The sequence below is a fragment of the Neopsephotus bourkii genome, unplaced genomic scaffold (assembly GCF_033783945.1).
Source record: "Neopsephotus bourkii isolate Nb327-2 ecotype Australia unplaced genomic scaffold, CSIRO-AGI_Nbou_v1 NB_1181, whole genome shotgun sequence".
Lineage (NCBI taxonomy): Eukaryota > Metazoa > Chordata > Aves > Psittaciformes > Psittacidae > Neopsephotus > Neopsephotus bourkii.
In genome coordinates this window covers 761,097-786,342 of record NW_026901666.1, presented here as the reverse complement: position 1 = coordinate 786,342, position 25,246 = coordinate 761,097, and the positions used below count along the sequence as shown (strand labels likewise).

The 25,246-nt window shown below is 37.7% G+C and overlaps 1 long non-coding RNA gene across 1 annotated transcript; it reads right to left on the bottom strand.

Moving 5' to 3' along the window:
• Positions 1-823: 823 nt before the first annotated feature.
• On the bottom strand, positions 824-25,246 carry LOC133217949 (uncharacterized). Its single transcript, XR_009727012.1, has 3 exons — positions 25,087-25,246; positions 13,162-13,339; positions 824-939 (listed from the first exon to the last, which is right to left on the bottom strand). It is a non-coding gene; the product is annotated as an uncharacterized LOC133217949 (long non-coding RNA).

The following is a 25,246-nucleotide window of genomic DNA, read 5'->3' as shown; positions in this document are numbered from 1 at the left end:
ATACCAATAATTTGATAAAATTTAATAAAATTAAATTATATTCAAATCTGCATGTGTCCAGTCTTACTTCTTAATTAGAATTTGAAGAATATTATTAAAAAGTGCAATTCTATATATTTAATTTGTTTTAGAGTTTAAGAAAATGTTCAGAAACATTTGCAAAAAGCTGAGCTTTGAGGTGATCTCACATTGAAATGTACATATTCCAGTGGTCACAACAGGTACACTAAAGTAACATTATTTCCTCTGAGATAAAACAAGCTGACTTAGGCTTTGAAAAATCATTTTCTTAGCTCAGGAAATGGGGAAATACTTATGAAAATTTTCAAGAACTATCTGGAGTGATAAGTAGATCAAAGTCTAAATATTTGTATCACAGACAATACTGAAAGAGTAATTTAAATGACTAAGATTTGACAGCATCCATCCCCTAGCACATTAGAGTGCATACATACTGACTTTTTTAAACTTGAGTTTAAACTTTACATCTATCTGCACTACAGTAGCACATTTTCCTTAGGACTGACATCTTGGGAAAGGCCTATGCAACTCAAAAAGGAAACGGTTTACGTTTTCTAAAATCCCCTAATCCTTCCTTTTTGCAGTCTCTCCGTAAGTTGATACCTTTTCCTGAGGGGATAAAAAGCTTAGTGGTTTCTTTAGTTCTTTTAGGGCTTTTTTGTATTGTATTTACCAGTAAGGAAAGAAGAAAAGAACCAGGTAACTCCTGACAAACTGCAACTACAGAACGGCTTAAGTCCCAAACAAACAAAACCCCCAGAAATACACAAAACTCCTACCATTATTCACTATGCGTTTTGAGAATTTTTCAGTAAATATGGATTGCTGATGGATTCACAGGAGGAGAGATGACTGGATGCACAAGTACATATCTTTAATATATAACATCATGTATAATTACAATACAGTGAGGAGTACCTGAAACAAATAGGGAGAAGAGGGAAAAACAGCAATAAGTAAATGATGAGTTGACATATATACAAAATAAGATATGAAAGTGTAAACCCAAATCATAAAATCATAGGATGATTTGAGTTGGAAGGAACCTTTAAGATCATTTCGTCCCAGCCCCACTGCCACTGGCAGGGACACCTTCCACTAGACCAGGTTACTCAAAGTCATTCAACCTGGCCTTGAACACTTTCAGAGATGGAGCATCCACAGCTTCTCTGAGCAACCTGTTCCAGTGCCTCACCATCCTCACAGTGAAGAACTTCTTCCTCATATCTAATGTAAATCTAATACCACAAAGTATTTTAGAGCTGGTAAAACTTAACAGGATTCATTCTTTTGTCAAAAGAATCAAGAAATGTCATCTTCGTCTCTTGCATGGATTTGCTGCAAAGCAGGATGCATCCAGGCAGGACACATCCACCTCCCTTGACTTTGGCTAATACAACCTCCAGGAAAAAAATAATAGACATTGTCGAAAGGTTGAGACTTATTATTGTCTTTTTATTTCCTCGTTGTGGTGGGTTGCTGGCAGCAAGGACAACCAGCCACACTGCTCTTCACTGGGAAAGGCTCCCAGCATGGCTGGAACTGGATCCATAGGAGAAGGGGAGCGTGTGAACACCAGACACCCCGTACTGCAGACCAGACCTCCAGATGTTGGAAGAAAAGCAGCACTGCTTGGCAAGTGAGGGAGGAGGCGGTGAAGAGGGTGATCGTGTCACTAGGAACTTCTCTGCTCTGCAGAGCTGGCAGGAGATGAGAGGCATGTTGTACTCTGCAAAGAGCTGCAGCAACTTCCTTCAGAGAAACGGGGAACTTGGTAAAGAGCGGCTGCACTCTAAATCACAGATTCAAGGCTTCTTCAGGTGAGGCACAGCTGAGAAATGCTTTACACACTGGGATAGTATAAGCCAGAGTCCGGTCTGCCACATCACCATCACACTCCACCTCCAGTTGGATCACAGCTTTTTTGTTCTACTGGATGTGGGTGGGGGTGATCTATTGCCTTCCTCTTGGGTTTCATTTGCGGCACAAGGAAAGCTCTGAGATATTACCCAGAAAAGGATTAATTAATTTATTCTGTCTTTCCAAAGAAGGTTTGAATGTTTCAGGAACCAGCCATCCTCTTTGCATGCAGATTGGCTCTTCTGGCAAGAGTGCCTCAGCCCAACTTGGTTTGAGTAACAAAAGTTAATTTTATTGATGCTCAGCTTTCTGTGATGCTAGGTAGGAGGTCCAATGATGCAAATCAAATGGCTGCTCCAAAAATACCACAGTGATTGATAACAAGGCAGTGATGCAGATTTTTGACACTTTTGATCCTACCAGAAGCAAATGCTAAATTTAGACATGAGAATTTAAAAAACTAATGCCATGTTGCTTTAAAAATGATCAGTGAAAAACATGCATAGTTTAACGAAGGCTAATGTTATTCAATGAAGATTTTTTTTAACCCAAAACAAAAATATAGCAAGCAGGATTAAAACAAAAAGAGGAGAGAGGGAGGAGGAAGGAATTAAATTGAAACAAATCTAGGTATAGAAACATGTCAAATATGGCGTTAAAGTTTAATTTCACTTTTAATGAAGAGGTCATATACTGCAATTTGATTTGACTACTGTGTATTACTATATACATATGGATACATGTCAACTATTATGTTAGGTGTATAACTGACCTACCTGGAAGCACTTGAAAAATGAATATTATTGACACATACAAGAAAAGCCTTTCTCATATGTCTATAATCATGTATGTTCATTAACTAATTATAGTAAATTATTATGTGCTTTTTCAAGACATCTTATGTTACAATGGTGTCATTTTCACTTTGATCATCTAAAGGTCTCACAGGATGACGTTTTCAACCAAACGAGGCATCTCTGTACATGTGGCATGAACATGTACTAGAGACTCAGAAGTGTTAAAAAAGAAAACCCACAACCTGTATTTCAACAGTTTGCAAGATACAAAAATTATGTAACTCAAAAATAACATCCCACAAATTAGACAGAAATACTCAGGTAACGTTGTTTTTAATAGTGGATAAACACCAAAAGGAGATGATATTCATTTTGTCATATAATATTTGACCATTAAATGTTTTACTAGGTTGTATCATGCTCAATCTATGCAACCATATGAAAAACATATTCTTAACAAGCAACCTAAAAATGTTCTCAAAAGTCTCGACTTTCAGCACTACCTGCTATTGCATTTATACAGTGAGAAACTAAATATGTTTATTAAAAAAATAGAAGTACCATTACCATAATGCAGTATTTCCTTTCCCCTTAGTCTAATGGTCACTGCAAGAAATGTTGTGAACCTAAGCATTAGATAGAGTCTGATTTTACAGAACCAAGGTTTACAACTTCATCACTGTTCATTTCTGCCTTCTGTTGCACCTTTCATAAACCTACTGATTAATATCAAACAGTGAACAACTCTGACAAGCAGGATTACTAATCCAACATAACTGTTTATAGTGTGAATGAAAAAAGCACTCCATTTCCAGCCACTGTACTTAATAATAAATTCCCGATGTACTTAAATGTTGAAGGGATTACATAACTGTCAAAGTTCCTTTAAATGTTAAGGGTAGTAATCATATTAAAGACATACTATACAGAAGCAAAAGCAAACGTCAGTTTAGTTATTATTACCATATTTGAATAGAGGTTTAAAATATAAGGCCAGATTCATAAACACATTGAATTTGTGCTCATTACAGCTGAAGAGAGCAAAGAGGACAAGAAGCTTCAAACCCCCCTAGTCACATTGCAGTTGTGGGCCATATAAAGGTCAGAAAAAGGAGCGTCATGTACTGTAGCATAGGCATGGGGCTGTTCTTGATTAGACCAGCTGAAACAGTACCTCCAGGACAGTTATGCCAGACAGACGAAGGGGAATACCACACATACCTCCTCCCTCTCTCCCTCTTCCACTGTGCGTACTTGATACAAGAAAGCTGTTAAATTGGCTCAATACCATCCTAGGACAGTTCTGAAGCACCCACTTAAGACATGCTTATGACAACTGTGACCCTCTTGGGTATCCTAAGACAGTGATAGCCAGGAATCTGGTGCAAACAAAATCAAATATTCATACGCTTATACATGTGGTCGTCTGATACTTCTTCTCTGACCTATGCCATTGGTTTTATCACTTCATATTAAACACCCAAGTCAATTAGTGTCTTATTAACAAGCAACATTACAAATTGTCAAACATGTCCAGTGAATATTCTGATAAATTAACCTGTAACAAAAACTGAACAAAAACGAGTATAAAAAAAAAAAAACAAACACAAACCCAAGAAACAAACAAATCCCCAAAGCAGCAAAGACCTAGATCTTGAGTTGTGCTCTATATTTACCTTCTTCACTGCACTAGAGTCATCTGCAGGATTAAAACCTGAACCTGGCGCCTCCCCACACTATGATTATTGGCAAAGAAACAATTCTTCAACTGATTCCAGTACTCTTTTAAAGGACCAGGGTTATTCACACAGAACCACACCCCACATCCAGCAAGACAAGAGGAATGCTTCCCCATGGAAGTTATGTACATGCAATGAAACTCTTGTTCCCAAGTTAGAAATGGCACCCCATTATTAGCATTCCTGATATTCATAGTGCTGCTCACATTCCATAGACCCCAGCAGCATTCAGCCAGAGCCTCAATTAAAATATGTCTAATCATTACTTTTATATTATCATTAAATCAGTTAGTTTCAAAATTGCTCACCTGCAGAGTCCTGCTGCAGTGCTTGCTTTGGGAGGTAGGGCTATGGCTGTAGTCTCACCTGAAAAAATGGATGCCAGTGATGCTAGCTGGGGCTAACATCCTGGAAGAGCATCAGCTCTACAGCTGCACCGAAATCCATTCCTTCAGTGCTCACTGAATGGCACTACTGGAAGTCACCCTCTTACATGGTGCCCAAACTGCCAGCTTTGTCTTACAATAAATAGAATAATGAAAAGGCAAATAGGAGCAATGTTATTAATGCATTACACGCTAAGCTCCAAGTATAGTTACAACATACATGACACCTAAAAATTAGGTATTGTCTGGTAACCTGCTTACTGCTGGTAGAAATCAGTCTCCCATGACTTGAGAATCCCTGAGATGTTGAACGTTTCCCTTTACAAACTCAAAAATTCAAAACATTTGCCAAAAATATACATGTAAGAATAGAGATGTCCCTAGGTAGAATCTGGAGGTCAAATTGCTTTGAAACGTTGTGTCTTTTTTTAGATTAGTTATCACTATGGTAGTGATAAATATTTTGTGGAAAATATAAATAAAGCAGGCTGGATGATGCATACTCAGAATGGGTGTCACTACAGACTGACCTCCCTTCCATCCTTTCCCTTACCCTCCCACTTCCTTCTACTCTCCCAGTGAAATTTCTGGGAAGGATTTTTGCACAAATGTTTGTGTGGAAAGCACCAAGGGAGTCACATAGGTCCTAATGCATTTGATGACCTGCAGTGTGCTCCCTGTCACCATGGCTATCACACCTGGTACCTCTTCATGTCAAGCTGTTCCTTTACAGGAGATGGGGATAAAATTGGTTGTGCTTTTATTTCTCTGACCAGCTATCAACACAAACCACTTTCTTTAAATTAAGTTTTAGTTAGTGACCCTTTTTTAAATCTCTGGTTTGGTGTCTGTCCACAGAGAGAAGACCTCGTGGCTTAGGTCTTCTTTGATGGTTTTCTGAGGGTTAGAAAGGTTCAGAGAGGGAACTCCACACTCCTTCACTGGTTCCTGAGGTCTCCCTGGCCCACTGACATTTACCATCTAATGCTTGATGACAGGGCAATGGAGACTGCATGTTTCAGCTGCATTTCTAACACTATCAAAGCCCCTCTCCCTTGTAACTGAACTGTTCTAATTATGCACATTTCCTTTTGCTGTATTCCTCAAGGTCTTGTCTCACCAAATGATGTAACTCTTGATTACAGCTCTTGTATTCAGCTTGTACAACAAGGCTGAAATACTCCTGAACACCTTGATGACAAGTACATGGATTTGCCTGGCAAAACAATAGCCATGTTAAAGCTCTTTTAACATCCTGGTTTCTTTGCTGAAAGCATCTGCCTATATTGTCAATTCATCCTGTGCCTCTTGGGTGTCTGACTTAAGCAGAAGTATGCAAGTCCTATAAATGAATACATGCCACTGGGGGTAGCACTTACAGTAGAAGAGTATTGTCTCAGGAGTGATAAGGGTGACAGAAGTGCAAAGCAGAGCTGAGTGGATCTGGCACTCACACTGCAAACAGCACAGCATTCATACGGGCAGATTTTCCCACAGAATGAGATGCAATAATTTATCCTAAACCCTTCCAACTTGTGTGTGGTTGATTATTTAGGGTGGGGCTTTTGTTTTGTTTTGTTTTTTTCCTCTCTGCAAAGTTGCTATCTTCTGCAGCTTTTCTCTAAATAGCTATTTAAGAGATGACACAGCCAAAATGAAGTACCTCATTTGAAGGAAAACTAACCAGTCTGACCAAGTAAATAATTGCTAGTCAACACTAAATAATTACTAGTCAACACTATTCTCACATGATTGCATTCCATAAAAGTGGTACACTGGGAGGGGGGGGAAGAAAAAAGGTGGGGTTTCTTTAATACTAAAACACTGATGGTCTAAGCTAAATGTTTAAAAAGACCCAATTTTTCATCACTGTTGTAAAAATACAAGCAAATTAAAAATGAGTCTCCCAAAGTTTTAAGCAGGAAATTCTGCTTACTCAGTGACAACCTTGCTCTGAGCATTTCAACTTCCTAAAGGTTAGAGCACGAAAGTCTTCCAGATCCCCCAATACTATGCAGCACTGAAAACCACAGAAACTCTTATTCTAAGCCAGGCTGGTTCTCTAATATGTCTTCTGTGATGTCTCCAGCACTATCCACCACCAGATGCTTCAACAGACGCAAGGGTGGGTGAAATAAAGGTGGCTGTGGGACATTCGTTGTCTTCTGAAGGAGATCAAACGTTTCCATTTCCCAACCACATACAATATGAGATCATATATATATGGGCACTGTCTCATCACCATTTAGAACCATAAGTTGCAATTGGACATGTTCCCACAATACTTATGCCCTGCCTGGCACTTCTGTTGAATAAGGAAGAACCCAGTTATCCCAGGGTCTGAAGTTGTAGCAGGAAAGTCTGAAATATCTGTGACTGCCTATAAACATCCGCTTCTCTTCTCCCTACTTTTCCTATCCCGCCCCTGTCAGGTCCTCTTCTGTTGCTGCTTAGCTGCATTGTTCAACAATTTGGTAAAAATAGCTATAAATAAACAAGCAAAAAACCAAACCAACCAAACATTACTATGTTTGTCCAATACATAAACTCAGCAGAGTAAAATTCATATATTTTATAAACATTTGTACTAGCTTTTTTAAGAACTTCAATTCTGTGTAATTAGAGAAATTCAAGTAAAGGCAACAAAAACTTGTACCTTTCCCTGGAAGGTTTGTTAAGCTTCAAGCTTATGCTCATGCGTCCATGAGACATGATCCTCTTGCCTTTCTGCTGCCTGTTCTCCAGCTGTTGGTGGTTAGAGTGAGACAAGAAGACTGATATTGCTTTTCAAAAGATTTATGCTTCTCTGCTGGTGACATTCTGCCTTCACCAACCTGGTCAGAGAGCAACTCCAAAGCATGCACCTTTAGACTAGAATTCCCAATAGCAAAAAAACAGCATGAAAAGAAGATAAACATCCAGAATTACAGTCAGTTCACTTACTCTTCCTTTTCCTAGCTGGTAACCTCAAAATATAAGCACAGCCTTCAAAATGCAAGCTTATAATGTCAACTAAAGGTCACAATTTTATTATTTTTAAACTAGCTAAGTAAGAGTCTTAAAATGTCCAAGTGGAAAGAGTAATGATGTTCTAGTTGGAACTAACAAGGCTGAAATATGAAAATCCTTCAGAAGCAGGAAATCTGTGTAGTTAACAACCAGCTCTCATCTTGCTGTACAGCAGCAGGAAAGGAGGGGAAGTCCTATGCTAGTCTTTTCCCCCTTAGGAAAAGTACTATGGGGTCTACATTATTTGGTGTGTCTGGACTTGAAAGGCAAACTTACCAGAAAGAGAAGTCTACCATGGTGATCTAGTGAATTTAGCAGACAGATTCTCCAGGTGGTAATCCTCACAGTTCGGAATTTCACTGCCATAAAAGTCACATAATAATATATACACAGGAAACAAATATTAAAAAAAAAAAAAAAAAACAAAATCCAAAACAACCCAGACAAACAAACAAGCAAAAAAATAAAAACCTGAAAAACACCCCTCAAACCACCCCACAAGAGAATTCAAGAAGAGAAAACACAGCAAAAGATGCTAAGCAGTTCTGTTCCATCAGATATGCTTCCAGGCCACCCCAGCAGGAACATGAATCACTGCTCTAAGGATACGTAAATTTTGTAAGATAGTTTTAACAGACTTTTGTAATACATACATGATTTAAAAACATATTTTTATTTAAAAGTTCAGTTTGCAAGCACATGAAAGCTTTACAAGTGTAGATTTGTGCCTTTTAATAGTGCATATTAATACTATTGATATAATTATCACTATTCATATTTGAAGACTCCTGAATACAAATTTTTCAAAGACTACTTGAAATTTAGAATGGGGAGTAAAGACATCCACAATTTAGTGGGTAGAAGTGGAAGGCAAATTTTTTTGGAGGCTAATTTTCCCAGGGTTTAAATATTGTAGACAATCAATGCAAAGCTTTGAAATGAACTTTGGAAAAACTGTTGATTCTCCTTATTACTTTTATCTGATACATAAATCCAATAGGCAAAAATTCATATACTTTACAAAGATTTGGTGTCGTTTAATAGAGTGCTTTGAGATCTCATGATGAAAGATTGAGCACAAGTACAAAGTAATATTAGAGATAGCACCATTAATTAGAATTATTAAAATTCATACACTAAAACCTATAATCTAAGCAGTAGGGACCAAGTTATTAATGGGCGTTTAAAATAAGGGTGAATATTAAGAATACTGATTTGGACAATTGAACCCAGCATAACAAAATTGGCCTTTTGGTTTTGTTTAGTCTTTGGAGAACAACAGGTAAATTCCCATAAAACAAGAACAAAAATATGCTGTGTCCGCATCTTTTAATTTACTTTTTAAGATAGTCAGTTAGTATTCAACAGCAAGTGCTAGGTGAAACGAGACGTTCCTGGAGCAACCAGTGATGTGATGGGCAGAAAGATACTTATTCTTTTTTAACTCATTTAAAAGGTGGGGACCAACAAACCCACTCTTAAAGGAAGCAGGCTGGGAACTGAGATGGATGATACTGAGGGTCACACTGCAGTCACATGGCAACCTCTCATGGTTCATTCCTCAGTTTTCAGGCTTCAACACTTCTTGCTAATGCCCTCAAGATTAAAACACACAAGGAGCCTCCACATGCAATTTGTCTAAGCCTTACTTGGCAGTGGAGATGAACAAATGCTGGGACTGTGCCCCTTTCTCTGTCCCATCCTGCCATTTCCTTCCAGACAAACCTTGCTCTACCAGGCACAGAGCATACACACATAAAGCTCTGCTTAAAGGCCCCAAGATCATCCAGCAACACAAATGTACAAACGAAGCTACACAACAATGGCCACATCAGCAATCTGCTGCCAGCCTGGAGGCTGTGACTAAGTTGCACATACATTTGCATAAGTTATATAAAAATGAATGTATAAAGTTATATTTATCTGTACTTGTGTCTTCTTTGATATGAGTGGATGTTGCTTGTCCACCCACAGTACAAACTTACAACATTGTAGGCTTATGAATACAGAAAAGAGGAGAGAAAAATACAACAGATTTCTCCTAGGCTACGCTTCAAATATTGCTCACATGAAGAAAGTTGTGGACAGCAGTTAGGGCTCATAGAGTATCGACAACCTGGGCACCAATATGTCCTTGGGTCACTGTGAATAAGGAAATCTGTCTGATGTGGTGTGATAAATAACTTCACTTCTTCACCTTCATTTTCTACTGCATTCAGGGACTTGGGACCTATCCCATTAGTTACAGTTCCCTGTATGCACTGCATCTTTCTGTATCCCACCCCAAACTGGGCACAAATGCAAGAAATCAGGGTCTGAGCCAACTCCTGCTGGAAGTTAATGGGAATTTTCCCATTGACTTAAAAGACAGCTGAAGCAGGTCCTCACTGCATAGCAAATGAAGGTGTTATTTGAGATTCACAAACACAATTTTCTGTTCATCTTCCCACTTCCTAACTGCTTAATCTCAGTTTCCTGGACTAATGCCATGGGTTGCTGTTCTGTAGTTGATTTACAACAAACAGAAGAAAAAACTCTGTAAACTTGTATTTTACTGCCAGTCACTTCACTTCAAATTCTTTCGGTACTCACACTGGAAAAAAAAAAAAAAAAATTACTATAGAGATCTGGAGGAAATACAGTATTTGGCTTAATCCCTAATTGAAGAAGAGTAGATTGTTATGGAGGCACAAATTATATTGTACATAATGAATTTCATCAGAATAGAAATATAACAATATTGCTTTTTGCCTTTCAACTAGGGAACATCATATTCTAAACTTGGGAATCATTTAGCTTTCAGATTTCTCAAAGTAGTTGCAAGGAGACTTGGAATTTCAAAGTAATTGCAAGGGTATGTGAAACTCAAATCCAGCTTAATGAAAAAGCAGAAGAGAAACTAAGAAATTTCAATTAGTATAACCATCAATAACTAGATTCAGTTTCTGGGTGAACAGTATCAGGTTAGTACAAGGAAACAAGAGATGCACCTAGGAAATATCAATGTTTTGTGGAAAGGCAGAAAAAAAATCGGGAGATCTCAAGCTCAAATCACCATTATGCCTCTGAAACATCACAGCTTAAAAAAGGACAAACTGCTTGAGGTAACAAAATGACTGAACTTTCCTCACTGGGATTAGTTTTATTTATCAATAAATTTTTGCTTTTCCCTTGAAAGGTGCCTAGTGGGTAAAGCTAATATATTTAGTTTCAGAAAGAGAATTAAAAATAAAAAGTCCTACTAAAAATACAATTTATCCCTACCTATAGTGTATTTATATACATAACATCACTGACTCTCCAGGGAACATAATCCAGACCATAACTGTACCAGCACAGATATATCTGTAGTTGTTGTTGCTCTGTATCCACGCACTGATCTCTGTAAATACTGGATTAACAAGTTTTCTTGAAACACTTATTGTGTACCCAGTTGAACAACATCTTCTTTGGATAACACAATATAAATTACCTAATTAAGACACATGATGTGTGTAATAAACCCACATATATATAAAACATGTGCAGCAAACAGTTTTTCAGCCCAAAAGTCATTGTATTTTTTTTATTATTTTCATTTTAGGAAAAAAAGTATGCCATCTAGACTAATAGTCTCCCAAATTTCCTTTTTCTTTCTTCTTCCAATTACTAGGCCACTGGCATAACACAAGTCTGGAAGAGAGCTCCTAACGCTGGTAGATTTCCAATTAATTTTCAGATTTTAATCCAAAAAAAAGGATGATATGTTCAGCTTTAAAAGTTGATATATATCTATCACGTTATAAACATAGTATGTCAGCAATATAGACCATTCCATATCACCATTACAATTATTGCTGAATAAATAATTAGCATGCTACAGAGTAAGCATAATACATATAATCCCAACAGCATGAAGTCCCAAAGGATGAATGTGATCCTTGAGTACATACAATGGAGGATAACAAGTAGCAGCAGAGAGCTGATGCGTCCTGTGCGTGCAGCACCAAGGAAGTCATTACAACAATAACAACAATAACAAAAAAAGCAGCATTCAGTTCTGGCATTCACGCAATAAGATGTATGGGAGAAAAAAAAATCTAACTTAAAAAAAAAAAGGCTTTTGCTGTAAATTTATTCAAGTGAAGAATCAAAATCCAAAGGTTGCAAGTTAAGGCTAAAGAACTTTTGATGAAAACATTTTAAACACTGAAAAAATTAACATCATAACAACATATTAAAACTTATTCTCTCCTGAAGAGGAATATTTCTTGAGCTGAGGCTTAAGAACTGCCTAAGATGAAGCATAAATTAGAAATATCAAGGTGGAATAAAGCCCTGTGGCCTAGAGATCAAGAGGTCAGAGTAGTCTGTTCTGACCTTTAAATATAAGAGCAGCATTTTATTTAGGGCTTCTATTATTTGTATTCTGCTATCCCCGAGAGTTCCCTGCCACAGTTAAACCCTGCATCATGAAGATCCTAAGCAAAGAGAGAGGTTTCATAGGTGTCCCCAAGAGTTTACAGTCTAAAAGCTCTATCTTGAAGCTTGCAGTGAATGAAGTTCCACATAAGTAGGATCATTTCCCCAAATTCACTGATAACATTTATTATAATGGTATTTTTTTTCATTTTTCCATCACTGTATTTGAAACTTTGACTGCATTCCTTGCTAGTAGCCTATTGTGTTTTACTCATATGAGACTTCAAACGGCATGTAAAATTCCCAAGTTTATTCACTTCAAACTCCTAGTGCCAGCTATTTCATATGGCAACCCAGAAGGCAGGAGGAGGCCGGTGGCTGACATGACATGTATGTGCTCCTGGAGAATACACTGGAGACTTCTCTCTTTGATCTGAATCTCTCTAATACAAACAGACTCATCAGGTTGGCTAGACACACTCTATTTTAACATTTTTAAGGACTTAAAAGTTCCCAAGTTACCCAGGGAAAGATTTATTAATCTTCATTTGGGCATACCTGAGCACACCTGAGCACACCTGAGGGTGTCCCAATTTTGAAGTCGTCTGTAGAAATAACCACACTTTCGAGGTCTCCCCTGTTTGAGGTTCAGTGCTCATGTGCATCCTTCTGGCTACTGGTGCCAAGAAAGGATGCATACTGTGTTTAAATGGAGTAGTTCATGTCCCCAGAACTGTTATATTGCTGATCACCACAATAGTTACTAAAAGCCTGTGCTCCAGACTGGTGGGATTTGGTTTCAATTTTTAGCACACTATTTTCACTGCATCCTACACCCAGCCACAGCTTATCTATCATTTGATTCTGACAGATACATATTTTATATTTTGACAAGCAACCCACTTGACTGCTTTTCTGTGACATCATCTTATCTCTGAATGTACCAACCTGTTAATAACTTCATTTTCTGGTTGAATTTTTTCAAATTAAATTAAGCAGGCGAAACATGTTAAGCTCACCAAGTCCTCTTAACACTTCTGCTGAAGGGCATCTTCTGATAGCTTGATTTTGAAAAGGGCAGGATACAACCTGTTCAGAGAGGGATCTGGTCCAAAATATCAGGTTTCTGGAAGGTGGAAGATTTCTTCTTCAGCCAAGAAATATAAAAAGACGAGACATAAAACCAGACAGCAAAAATTAAGTATTTATCACCTGTTAGCTAATATTCTAAAGATTATATCACTATTCAGTAGCACTTAAAAGGAAAACCTTATGAGATAAAAAGGAGCAATAAATTTTAATAAAATAATTTTAAAATTTTCTACCATAGATAGATGGAAGTTAAATATAGTCCAATCTTAGCATGACTTTTTTTTTCTATATTGCGACAATAAAAAAACAGCAGAAGATTTTCTTTCATGTTAATTAATACAATTTTAAGGGGGGGAAATATTCTTCCTGAATATACTATATAACATTAATTAAATATAGGCATTTTCATATTTATCTTATTCCATAATTAGCATTTCTGTGTAAGCAATACTGCACTGGACATGAAATCGCAAGACAGTGACAAAATTTAATTGGACAACATGGACGGAGAATCAGAAAATCAGGCTCTTTTCCCAGTTGTGCAGCTCAGAACATTTCTTCCCATTCTGTGCCTCAGTCTGCTGAAATTTAAATTGAAAACGTTGCACTAGAAGAAAGAAAATCAATAAGAAAATGTAGCGAAACTTATTTTTTCCAGTTGTGTTACAAGCCTAAACACAGCGCTCTCAGTTCCTGGAGGCTTCTAGTGCATTCAGGTTGTCTGAAAAAGAAAGTTAGCATACTCAGAGCCATGAGCATCAATCCTGAGCTGCTTGGCTGCCGGGCTCAAGGAGAGAGGCCTGAAGTAACAGACCTACACTGTCCCCTGAGGTGTATCAGCATCTCTGGCCATCACCCCATGCTGGAGAACCCCCAGTGATGAACCTTTGTGCTTCCAAACACATCCTGCCTTGAAGAAAATGGTTTTGGTATGTGCCTACCCAAAACCATCAGGGCCATGAGAAGGAAAAACCCAACAGCATGGTTCAGCAGTAGAGAGAAGGTAAAATTCTCTAGCCAGTTCCTTTTCTTTGCACCTACAATCTGCTCTGCACTGAGAGGGTGGATACTCTTCCCCTAGAGTTGCACCATTTAAGACTGTTCAGAGACCTGAACTGCATAAAATACCATTGCACATATTACCACTATGGTGGGACTTCATTAGCATTTGAAGATTGCCCACTTAGGGCCAAATCCTTATTCCATTCGAGTGTAACTTTCATCTGTAGTGGTGTCAGGCTCCAACAGGGAATTTTGAAAACAAAGTATCTCATTGGGCCTTATACCAACAATCTTCAAAGATAGCAAGTGTGAGAACTGCCGCCCAATACTGGACAAAATTGTGAGAATGAGCCAGGCGCTGCCAAAGCTCTCCAAGCTCATGCCTTTCCCTACCCCACTTCTCTCCACTGCTAAATTCTAAGCCAACCATATTTATTGGAAAACACATGAAGACCAGTAACTCAAGAGCTTGAGTTATGAAAAATGCTTTCATTTTTCTCACCAATGCTAAAAATAATTCAGTGATCAGTGATCTGATCTCGTCCACTGTGTTCCTGTAACTACCCTATTTTAAATCACTGCAGGCTTTGTCTAGGAAAGAAGTCCAGATCTGAGCAGAGGTAACCTGGGATCAGAGACCAGCCACAGAAAAGACTGAGAGTTTTAAACAAAGATCTGTACTACCCTATGTACAGCAGATGAAATACATTCCATTGTATTGGGAAGTGAAAAAAAACCCTCTGTATCTTCAACTTGTTTAAAATAGATTTAATTAGAACTAATACAGATGCATCTTTCCTACATGGTTGATCTAATGAACACTGGCAGTTTTAATTACAAGCCTATTTAAGGTGAACATATTGCATTACTTTGGAAAAGATGCGTTATTTTACATGTAGGTGTACCTCCTACTTCTCTATCTGTCACACAGGCAGCATCTTTAATAGCTGTTAATGTTATATCTCATTTTCTAAGTTCAATTTTAAAGTTTCTAAGCACAATCCAATGGAATCCATCCCAAATTTAATAATTGTAATCTATTTTATTTTTTTCTCACTATTTAGTTTTCACCACAAAGAGAACGACAGGTCTAATATGAGGTTTCTGAAATGGTATACATATAAGCTTCAGCGCTCCAGAGCACATAAAATAAATATATGATCAATGAAATGAAACATGACAAAATGTTTCATATTGCTGTTTTTTTTTCTTTTCAAAACGTCTTTTATGGTTAATGCCCTCAGTCACTTTTTCCATACCTTTTTTTTTTTTTTTTTTTCTTTTTTTTTTTGGTAATATATAGCTTTCCTAGTTCTGATTTCAAGTTCAGGGTGCCTGGGGAGAATTGGAAGATTTCTTCAAACCAAGACTGTTCCTTCAGCCTTTCACATGAGAAAATTGTTAGGCGCATTAAAGTATTCCTGACTATGTTGCATTCCTTTGTTCAGAGTGAGTTTTGGGAACACATCCTTTTCTCATTATATTTCCATAAAATATATTTGATCTATTCTATTCTTAGACTACCTCTGATGTGGTCTGTGAATGGAGCACAGTATAAAAATATGTCGTCTTTTTTTTTTTTATATGAGACAAAATGTTTCCATTTCTTAGACACATAAAAAGTCGCTATATAACACTCCACGAAAGTAAAACTTCACATAAAATTTTGGTATAACTCTGCACAGATCATGAAAGGAATGCATCCTTGCAGCATCCAGTTGTAACTCAAAGCCTCATCAACTGAACGCAGCCAGTGACAAAAGGAGAAAGAGGGAGAAGAGAGGAGCAGAAAAAAGGAAAGAAAAACAGAAGGAATAAGACCTGGATAATACTACCGGGAAGCAAGTTTATATTTAGAAGCACAGAAAGATGTTAACCATGTGCCTCATAGAAAAAAATAAAGCTGCTGTGATAATAGTTGACAATAAAATCACCTTTGGAAAAAGCCTTAATACTTTCAGAGCACAACCCAAGATATTTCCAAATGCAGACAGATGTTTAAAGTGCTCACACAGATCACTGCAGCAATTTAGGTATTCTTTCCCCCTTCACTTCCTTACTTTCTGATTGCTGTCTTCTTCAAGACCTCAGAAACACCAAGTAGCAGCCATGCTGAGCAGCTCTTTTCTGCAGCTCAGGCTTGGCTGTTTATCGCTACACCCACAAAATTATAGTTTTGATCAATCTCTTCAGAACCCTTTTTCTCCAAAGTTTTCCATTTGCCCAAGGAGGGGGGCTGCTCCAACCTGATATGTTGGAAACCTGAAGCCCAAGGTAATAAATTTGTTCCTGGTACAGATTCACCCTGATCCAGTAGGGAGAGAAATGTCTCCATGCACACAGCCAGGGAAAAAAATCACCAACAGCCAAACATGTCTACGATTTTCACTTCAGCAATGTCATCTGATGTGAACTGGGAGCCTGCAGCAGCCCAGCTGCATTGGTTACTGACCACAAATGACTTAATCCCCAGGATAAACAAGGCCTAACTTTCATACTCATCTGCCGATTCCCTCACAGCTTCCTACTCACAGTTCACGGAAGATGACTTCTTTTTCCCACGACTGAGAGTTGGGATCAAAGGCTTGAAGAATATAAAGCTTTTGCTTTTTTTAAACTCAGGTTGCAAAACCCTTTGCTTCACTATGTTGGAGTGTTAAAAAAAAAAACAAACAAACAAACAAAAAAAAACAACTACAAAACCCTTGAAACTAGTCATGGAAAATTTTAAAATCTTTAAACATTAATTGGCTTGTGCAGGTACAAGCAGCAGTGGCTGCATGAGAGGTACTTTATGCCTCTCATTATCCTCATAAATAAGTATATTGTTGATTGTTTAACAGACAAACTGTCATTCCCTCCAGATGTTATTTGAACAGCCATGGTAAGGTTTCAATAGGCTGAGTCAGAAAGCAGGTGAAGGGCAGGGTTTGGTTGATTTATTTTTTAATTTTCTTTTAAATCTCATCAAAACTAAAAAGCATTAGAGAAAAATCATGTGAACAAAAATGTAAAATCTGTGAGGAGAAATGTTTTGGGTTTGTTTTTAGTCAGCGTTTCACTTTAGAGGAATGAAACAAAGCTTAAGATCTCAAAATCAGGCTGGTGGTTTCTGTCGGAAAGTCTCCAACGTATCGACAGCACAAAGCAGGGGTCTGATGCTGCACTAATGGCAGGGACTGAAAATGTGGGAATTAGTCACATAGGTGTGTCGGCAGGGTTGTGTCATCTATCCTTTAATGCACCTGGTTGCTATCACTTTTACTTCAAAGAGCACTAAAATCCAGCTAATAAAATTTTAAAAGAAAATCATATAAAGTGACATATAACTAGGTTTCACATATGCATAAAAAAGCTTTAACATGTTCTTTGACATGTGAAGTGTATATTATCTCTTATCAGGCCTTTCCCAATTAAAATAATAAAAAATATTCAATATCTAAAAAAAAAATAAAAAAAAAAAAATCCCAAACTCACCCACATTAAGAAGTACTGCATGTGTTACAGGATTATTCTGATAAAGGAAATTTCCCCCCACCCCTTCCTTAAATTTTCTTGGGTAGTGTACAACAATGCATATTCATCACACTGTGCACAGATTTGTACACATAAAGGGATTTATATGGCAGCAAGTTTTTTCTCCCTAGGAACTCCTCTCCCTTTCCAGCAGTAACTTTACCATGTGGCACACCTCTCTCTTCCTTTGGGGCCCTTGACTCTGCTACTGCCACCCCAAGCAAGCTGGTCTTACAACCCAAAGACCTCAGCAATGCGCATCTCAGGAAGTCCCAGCCATGCAGAAACACCTGCATCCCATGCAAGTGATCTGTGTCATGTTTGAAGGGACACTGTATCTCTTGTCACTGTCTTAGGGAATGGCTCTGCAAGCACTGGAGATGCTGATGGGAGTCAAGACTACCCCAGCACACATCTTCTAGTTGAACTACTTCATTAAAAGAAAAGCAGTGCACTTTGGGTCATTAAAATTAATTATTAGGGTAGATAATGTAATTCACATGAACTCCCTTTGTAACTGTATGGATGAATTTCCGACACTTTCTCCACTGAAGAGAATCATGAACTCCAGCCCTCACTATAAGGAGGTAAAGAGCCAGTGGCCAACAGACACCATTTCTTTGCTGTACTTTAGGCTTTGTAGCTGCGGCCCCTTTCCCCTTTGCTCTACCACGTGCTTGCAGTTGTCCAGGTACCTCTGCACAGGCTGGCTACACACAAGCAACCTGACTGTGGGCATAAGTACAAGATGATGCAAAGGCAGCTGCTTACAGACACTGCACAGGAGAATATCCCAATGTGGGACCTCACCTTCAGATAAGGTTTTCTCCACTTCACACAAAAATGCTCAACCATTTTTGTCCAGAATGAATTAAAAAAAAAAAAAATTAAAAAAAGAAAAGAAAAAATAGTATGCTTGGCTTCCCATCCTGTATACAAAATCTGAAGTGGCTGGATCAGAAAAGCTCCACCATCATGTGCTGTATATTTATTTATGTGCAAGGTAAAGGCCAGTGATGGAGCGAGCACTTTGTTTCACTTTGTTTATTGATATTTCTTCATATCAGTTCAGCGATCTACAGGATCAATTTCTTAATTTGCAACATCTTTTAAGCATGTCAGAGAGCAGAAATGAACCACATCTTGCTTCTTAATAAGTTTCTGTATAAATCACTGCCTTATTAAAAACAAAATGCAGTATCCTCCTCTAATGATCAAATTCTCCGGTTTAGCAATATTAATGACCCTTTACTGTGGCACACTGAAATATTTTTATAATAAAGGTTAGGACTTGCATTGTATTTATTGTAAGCAGGGATTTTATGTTTTTTAAAAATCGATATTTTAATACTTAACACCTAAATATATGACCTTCTTATGGCTACATTTCAAAGGCAATGTGTGTGTTCCATTTAACTTTTTTTTTCTTAAAAAAAGCTCACTCTTCAGAAAGTTGTAAATATTCTAAAAAGCCTGTTAATCATGAATTCTTGTAAACTGAAATTCATTTAGGGCAAGGGGAATCTGTATGATTTTCAAGAAGCATTTGTTTCAGATGCATTGGTTAGCGTGTCAGCAATCCAACGTGTCATGCCTGGTTACACGTGTCTTCTTGTGTTAAAATTATGTTCCTGACATACTGAGGCTCAATGCCCCATCTCCATTATTTGTCAGGCTGCCCATTTTAAGAGTGTTAGCTTTTAATTTCCTTTTTTTTTTTTGCCTTGCATGAATTTGCTAGCTAGAGAATAAGACTGATGCCCTCTTCAATCACTGGTCCCTGTAGAGACTGCCCAGCATGACTCTTGTACCCACCAAACACACTTAAATCATATATGGCAATGGTTCAAGCACACAGGAGAGGCAGTACAGTAAACAGCTGTATCAGCTGAATATGACAGTATTGTTTGATTCCCACTGTTTTCCTAGAGCCCTCTCTGAAAGCCCAGCTCCTTGCAGGAGAAATAATGATTGCTTACATTTGTCACCTGTGTTAAATACACTCATGTTAAATGTCACAGTCAGCTTCTTGATGAAAGTCTGTGTTGGTGTAGCAAGATAACTGGCTCTCTTTGCAGGACACATTCAGGTAACTCTTCATGCTATGGATGTTTTAGCTACAGGGCATCACTTCCAGTGGGCACAGAGGTGGCTGACAGCAGATGGCATGAAAAACTTCATGGTTAGCTAGAAATCCTAGATAAATTAAGCAAATGTGGGCTTTGATGCCACTGGAAGCGATCTAGGTAGAATTATTTTTCTACAACAGAATTCATATCTAGCTGTTAGAAACTCAAACACATGCCAGTCTCTAGTATTAACATTTGCTCTGTAAAGTTAGATTCATCGAAGTGTTTGGCTTCTGTCTTCCTCTGAAATACTGATCATTGTCAGCCCAGCACCCAGGACTTACTTTGGAATAGCAAGAAATCAGTAAATGGAAGTTCTCTTAAAGGACATTTTGAATTTATTTTCCTGCTTGAGTACCAGTGTTGAAATGTCAAACCTCTCAACACAGGGCTCAAGACTTAAATATGTATTTTGGTAAAATTATAACTTTTTCCCTTTATTACAAATGTACAATAGACAAAAAATGTAGTATCAAATTTTTATAGGACTACAGTGGTAATGTGACAGGTATCAAACAAACATTTTGTGCATTAGTTACATGGTTTTTAGTTCCCTCTTGCACAGAGAGACCCATGGTACAATGCTCCACAGTGGCAGGGGGAGTAAATCCCATAAACACCCAGCCTTTACTTTATCATACTTGTATCCTCTCTGTACACTTGACAGTCAAAAACTGGAAGTCAAACGGGACAGAATCCAAATCTATAGAAGTAACAAAGAAATTAATAATCAAGCTATCAAGCATAATTATGTCACAAGTCAACATTTCTCCATAAACAGTAGTTGATATATGCTGTATTATCTCATGCACTCATAAAAAGTAACAAAAATTACTTGTTGGTGTAAATTTTAACAGCAAATCCTGAATTTGGAAGCTAACATAAATACTGACATGATAGGTGACTATAAGAGATCTTGAGTGTTGAATAAGTCTGAAAATTTCACCCAGTGATGTAGATTGGGCTAAAACTTAATCTTTTGTAATTCAAAGTGTAGCTTTTCCTTATTATAAGATTCCATATGTCTGCAAATTAGCCCAGTACTTCCATTTTCATCTGTGTTGCTTACAGCTGGACAGTTTATGACCCAGAAATGATAAGATCCTAGGTTCTAATTTGGGACTTTCTGAACTGCACCAGAAGTTTCTGAAGAAAATTTGAAAGGCAAATTTGTTAGTCTGAAGCTAAACATGGTTTGGTGGGTTTTTTTTTCGTTTGTGGTTTGGTTTTTGTTTGGTTTTGCTTTGGGTTTTGGTTTTTTTGTTTTTTTTTTTTTGTTTTTTGTCTTTTTCCAATTAAATTGACTGATTTCCTTCTTGCAGCATTCAAAAAAATAAAAAATAATAAACATTTGAGACTTGCTGCCTCTTTAGCTAGACAGGTTTCCCACAGCTGAATCCTTTGATGATACTCCTTGGACTTTCTATTTTAAGAAGTCATCCCTTTCTGCTTCTCTCTGGAGGCAGACTCTTGCTCTCCTGCCAATCTTCCTGTTGACCTTTCTGTCCTGTGTACTTAGCCCTTCCATCTCTTTTCCAAAGTCTTTTCTCTATCCTTCCATACTGCTAGACCTTCTTTATTTCCAATGCAAATAAGTCCTCTTCAGTTGCCAGCAGACCTCCTCTTCTGCCTTGGTTGCCAAACTGTTTAATCTTCTAGCCATTCTCTTTCACTTTTGCCAGATTTCTCCAGCTTCCAGAGAAAGTGTGTTGCTGAGACCACCCCATGTAATTTGCACCAGTATAACAGCCAGTATTGGTTGTATAACATGCACCAGTATAACAGTCAGTATAAACTGAAGGAACCACTTGTAGCAGTAAAAAGTTATGTTATTATGACATTGAATTTATATGTAAACACTGATCTTAATTGCACATGAAGAGGAAATTACTTTTGAAATACTATAGGTAATAATTTTAACTCAATCTCTAATTTCCAAACCAAAATGTTATGTTAAATAACACATAAAACTATACTGGAGACCACCTTTTTTGCATGGAGAAGAGAGGCCTGATTACTAAACATCTCTTTACCATCATCATCATGGCTTGACTTCGCGAACGAAGATTTGGGAAGGGCATTTACCCACGCTTACTACAAGCACGCTGATGACTAAGAAGGCCAATGTGGGATAGGCAAGTCCGGCTACAAAAAGCACAGCAGAAGGTCTCCTTGGGTGGAACAGGTGGGACACGATTCTTCCTGCGTTGTCTTTTCTCCTCGAGACTAGTTCTTCGTGAGCTCTCAAAGAAGTCAGCAGCATTATGTATGGTGTGCCTCCAAGTCTCCCGATTGGAGGCCAAGGTGGACAACTGATGGTAGTCAATATGGCCAAGGCTAAGGTATTGTTTCAGGGAGTCCTTGTATCTCTTCTTTGGGGCACCTCTCTTGCGGCTACCAGTGGCAAGTTCACCGTAAATTCTTTACCATGAATACTATAAAAATATCAATATAGTTAGATCAGCTTCTATTCACAAGTTTCATGTGAACTATTTGTCACAATAGCTGCAAGACAGTACCCGATAACCTCTTCAGAAACTCATTGACATAACTGTTTGCAAAAACTATAACTCTCACTAAAGATATTTTATTAAATCCCTCCACTCCACATGGCAGATCAGGAAGAACTGTCCAAGCCTAGGGACTGAGAAGTAATGTTCTTTTTGGCTTTGGACAAAGCCCTCACCTACATATGCGTATTATTCCATCCCAGCTACAGCAATACCTTTAGCCACTCCAGCCAGATTAATATTTAAATATATTACTATGCCAGTCAGAAGCTTCAGGCTTGATTACCATGGTTCTCATAGTCACAGTAGGAAATCACTAAATAAAAAGGAAACACAAATATTTTGAAGTACAGAAAACCGGAACCGGAAGCAGAAGTGGCTCCAAGCCCATCACCCTTACACCAGTCCTCTTTCCATTAAATATCAAGTTAGATACTTCATTTCAAGTTTTAGAGACCTTCAGAGGAACAGACCAGCTCAGTGGGCTCCATCACCCAGCATGAGCACACTTGCACTTGAAAATAGCCTTCAGACAGTAACATGACCAAAAATCGAACTCATGCAGATAGACTAAGTGGTTTAGATAGCAAAAAGATATTCTCTCCTAAAAATATGGCAATTATTAGAATACTAGCACTTCTAAAAGACACTAATAAATCTCGCTATATTGACCTACAGCAGCCTCACAAAAGTAACACCATACAACTCCACAAAGCCCTTCTTCATAGATTAAGAAAAAAAAGAATAAGTGTCTCCATTGAAAAATTTTGAAACCAAAAAGATTAATGTTGCATAAACACCTACATTCATACACAAATTGATAAAAGCAGTTGTAAAGTTAGCCAAAACATTTTAAAATACTCTTCTTGCCTGGTGTAACTCTGCTCAATATAAAGACATTGTCTGCTCAGCCCAGAACATTTCAGCCATTCTCAGCCTTAGACCTGTGAAGTCTTAATAAGTTATTGTGATTTTGAGGGCCTTCAAGCTCTCCCTCTACCAGGTTTTACCTGACAAAGGTACCTAATCTACTAATCAAGTCCACATTTTATGCAGTATAGTAGAACAACTTTCAATTTAGGGAATAAAACACCCTCCAGCTTAAGAAAATTCTCACATTACAGCATGTTAAGAAGAATCTACTTCAATTGTGGTCAGTTGGCATAGAGAGAGGAGGTGGGGGGGATACATTCCCATGTGAAAACCTCTCTTACTAAAAAAAAAACCCAACCAAACCCTGAAAAAATAAAACAACCCCCCCCCCAAAAAAAAAAAAACACCAAAAATCCCCAACACAAAACAACCCCAATCAACTTCTCTCCTTCCTGCTCTTGACATTTTATGCAAAGTAGGTGAATCTGGAATGAGAGATCATTTTAAAAAATACTCATTATACTATTTATGTACATAAATGTGGTTGTGTAAAAGTATAACAGGAATGCATTCACAATTGGTTTAAGTAATTTTCTCTTGGCAAACCACCATAAAAGACGGGCGTCATGGCGCCACCAGAATCCTAAATTGTGGTGAAGAATCATCAGTACACATGGCATTAATCTCTGTCTCCTTGCAGGAGACACCCTTGCCTGCATTACTGGCCTGTCTCTTAAATCTAAGACGTTGTAACTAGAGTTTAAAATGACACCATAAATAAAATATACTCTCCCTCCCCAACTAAAAATTTGCTCACTTTATTAAAAAGACACAGATTTTGTAGAGTTTACTCCCAGTAGAGCTCTTCATTGCTAAAGCACACCAAAAATGTAGTACTAATGGGTTAATAATAGATCATGTAACCTTTAGTATTCATACTGGTCATGATTCAAACTACTGAGAGACTTTTTAAATATAATTAGTTAACCCATTGGTATTACATTCTTGTTACTTTGGATTGATCACAAGACTGTAGGGATCTCATTATACCATATCAGTTTATTTTCCCTAGTGACTGAGAACGCTTAGCTGTCTTTTAATACCTTACTATTAATCACTTTCTAAGTTTTTAAATCTTCTTTTTCCTTCTTCCAAACTTAGGCAGTGTTCTGTTAACAGAGCGATTTAAAATATCGCCATTATCTTGGCAAATTTCTCCGTGACTTGTAAATATTTTTTAAATATTCCATCAGATGAAAATCGTCTTTTAAAGGAAAATGTCTCTACCGTGTCTCTATTTTGGTTAAGACAAAGAAAAGGGGGGGGGGGGGCCCCCGGGAAAGGAGACTGATCGTTTGGGAACACCCACTCAAGATAAAATAAGGATCCTGAAAGATTTCCTGTGGAGGTTAATGGAGGCCAGGCCAATGGTAAATGACCTTGAAGTCCCCAGATGAAGCTTTGTGTTTCTCCTCGCATTATTTATGTATTTTTGTAAAAGATTCTTCAGCATGCAAAGCTAAGTTTGTCAACCCTGATATGGTAAGAGTCCAAAAAATATCACAAGTACCACCTTTATATACACAAAAAAAAAAGGGAACTCTGTATGGAAATATTTTTAGTTGATTTTCTTATATTCTAGTCAGTGCAGTATTGCCAAAAACATGCTCACATAATTCAGAGACAGTACAGCAGCATAGCATTAGCATATTGAATAATTAGCAGATATAGGTATTTTAAATGACACTTACCTAGAATGACACATGTTTAATTCAGACTGCGAGCCATAGTGTGTTTTTCCCAACAAGTTATATGACTGTAACACTGTCTAAAAAGCTATTATTTTAGGTACCTCAGAAAAAAGAGGGGGAAAAAAAAAGTGTTAAGGATCCATACACAGGGTTTCTGCAA